We start from the raw sequence: 3,283 nt of genomic DNA, 5'->3' as shown, positions 1-3,283 counted from the left end.
GCCTCAGCCAGGTGACTCTCGGCTCTGACAACCGACTTTCCCGCCGGCTGAACCTCTCCAAGACGCTCACGTTTCAAGTATTTCCAAAACGAGGTTCCTGCATAACAGGAGCGCGGTCTGGCTCCCGAAGCGGATTTTGGAATCCGAGTCAGACGTTTTAGTCCTTTCGCTCTCTTGGATACCACTCCGACTGTTGCGTAAAGCCCGAAAAAAATAAAATAAAATAAAATCGAAGTTTTTCTCGCAGCCAAATCATTTGTTGTGTCCACGTAAATACGACGACTGGCGTCTCCAGTGAGCGCTCAAAAGCATATTTGCGATTCTTCTTCACCACGACAGGGAACCTTCCCTTAAATAACCACAGCGCCACCCGGTGGTCGTATTAACAAAACGCACTTTCCCGTAATTTGTCTCCGACAACATGTTTATTGGAGAGGTGGCCGCTTCCACCGTGTCGTCAAGTTGAAAACCCAACGATTCAGCCGTGTTTGGGTGTGCGTTTACGCGACAACGGCGCTCGGGGTGAGTGAAGACGGGGACTTTTCGAAAACGCCCCGTCTCCGTCCCCATGGAAACCGGCGAGACGCGACGTTCTGGGAACAGCCAGGCGGGGAAACACTGCGTCTGAAGCGACGACGGCGCTCGGCGTTGCTGAAAGCGGAACTTCTCTTGGCGACGCATCGAACTCCGTCTCCATGGAAACGGCGGAAAATGCAACTTTTCTGAATCGCTGCTCGTGCACCGAGGTTAGCATGAATACCTCTTCTTCACATGCCCGGACGACGTGTTCCCGGAAAACTGATAAACAAATGACGGATGTGCAGTTTGTCCTCCGATGTTATGGTCCATTTGTCGTTTTTTAAACTTTTTTTTCACAGAATTGCCATTTTCATGAATGTCTATTTAACGATATAGTTAAATAGACAATAGATATATTTGCAGCTTAAATCGAGATGCGTCGGTAAAATCCACCGTTTAAAAAAAAAGAAAGAAAAAGAATTTGACGTGAAAATGTTATTTGCACATTGGTGTTCGCAGTGAAAGACGTCTGTTTGCAAAAGTGTATTTTCTCGGTTATTTACATTGAACATGACTCAGTGAGAGTGGATTGTTTACAAGCAGCTGCGATGGACAAATAATAGTCAAATAACAGCTGTGAAAGGTTATTATTATTTATATTTGAAATCTTAGCTCAGTATCTGTCTGGCAGAAGGAATATGGACATTGCACTATTGAAAGTGTCACTAAGTTACTCATTCATAGCGATTGTTGTTGTCTTACTGTTTAAGTTGCGACGGTGTGATAAAACTAGTGAGGAACCGATTCCTGTTCCTTATGTTCAATCTGGTTCTAAATGCCAACGCTGTGAAAAAAGCCTGTATTTTTTTTCTGTCTTGTGCTTTTTAAGAGGACAAAAAGATGCATAGTTCTACTAGATTATCAGCAAAATGTGCATTTTTTTTCTGTTAAATTTGCTGCTTATGAGGATCGAAACGAAGAATAAATCCTCTGCCTCTCGCACCATGCGCAATTGCAGCTTCTTATTTTCTATTTGAATCTCCGGTATAATTTCTTTGCATCACGTTGAATCGGGCCAAATCGCATTGTGTGGAATCGAATCGTCATCAGTGATGGAGAATCACAAAAAAACATTACAAAACATTCATTACAAAAACAACTCGTGACCTGGCATGCCGATGACGTTTTTTTTTCCTTTCTGTGGAACCGGACGTCGTTTTCAAAACGTGACGGACTGGCAGCCTGTTCAGGGTGTATCCCGCCTTCACCCACAGTCACCTGGGACCGGCTCCAGCACCCACACAACAACAACAACATGCAACATGCTCCACTATTTTCTTGAACCGCTCCAAATTCCGTCGGCGAGTCATCACTGCAGCCTTTTTTTTGCAGTCCGGGTGCGACAGTAAATCTTTCTTCGTTTACACGATAAGGCATTTCAAGCCTTATGCACAACAGTGTCGCTAAACTGAGTCTTGGTACATCCTTGCTATCCAACGAGCCTCAACGCTCCGCTGTCAGGCTGTTAAAAACCCCCATAATGCAACAGCGATAGAAGATCTTGGGACGGCTCACTCAATTTTGCACCATTGAAATTGGCTTTGTCTTGGGATTGCTGTAGTTTTCGGCAGTGACGGTGGAAATACAGACATTTTCATCACATATGCTGTCAAAGAAAAACGCTCAAGTTGAAATTGACTGGTTATTGTGGCACCATTTCACTGGTCCGGCCCACTCGGGAGGAAATTGGACCGTACGAATATGAATTCGAGTCTGACAGGGAAGTGACTAATCGGTCGTTAAAGAATGAAAACGACCGAGGGATTCATCGGCGTAGAAAGTCACATCGTCCATAAAAAGTGTCGTGCCATTGGGGCCTCACTTTGTAATTAGTGAGGAGATTGAATATGGATCACTGATCTGACTCACTGATGTCGCACACTTGATTTCAATGCTTAATATATCCGAAAATAGCGACCCTCCCACTTTGTAGTCTGTCTACACCTGAATGTACAGAATAGAAGATGAATAAATAAGATCAAAATAAAGAAAATACTTTCTATATGTTGACAATATGAGACATTTTCAAACTAATTCTATTTTTAAAAGATCTTTGTGACCTATTTTCATGGTTAAAACATTAAAAAAAAAAAGCCATTATTGTTATAAGAGTTTCAGTTAAGACAACTTGATGTATCCCACAAGGGGCAATTCATTCAGCGGTAGTTTCCTAGTGGCCATCGATACAGTCGGTCAATCAACATAAATAAATAATCAATCTGTCAAGGAAACATATTTAAGCATCGGGCGGAGAGAGACGTCAGCCCACTGGGAGAACATGGCGAGTCGACGACGACGACGTATATACGATAGAGCAAAACGACATTAAATCAAAGATAAAACAAATTTTGTAAAAACAAGACAAAGGAAAAATATATAAAAAAAAAAAAAACAAGAAATCATACAAGAAAGTAATGTCCGAGATAAAGTTTTTTGCTTTTTTTAAATGAGTGTCGTCTGCGTTTAGGAGCTGAACAGTTGAGGGAATGTAGGACTTGGAGGAGTTGAGACCAGGACCAGAGAACTCCAAGACCCAGACAAAGAGTTTAAGTGGCCAAAACCGAGTCAAGACCAAAACAAGGCCAAGACAAGACCAAAACAAGATTAAGACTCTAAGAGGCAGAGACCAAGACAAGACCAGACTCTAAGAGGCAGAGACCAAGACAAGACCAGACTCTAAGAGGCAGAGACCAAAACAAGACCA

This window comes from Blennius ocellaris, assembly GCF_963422515.1.
Source record: "Blennius ocellaris genome assembly, chromosome: 24".
NCBI lineage: Eukaryota > Metazoa > Chordata > Actinopteri > Blenniiformes > Blenniidae > Blennius > Blennius ocellaris.
This window is presented reverse-complemented; position numbering follows the sequence as displayed.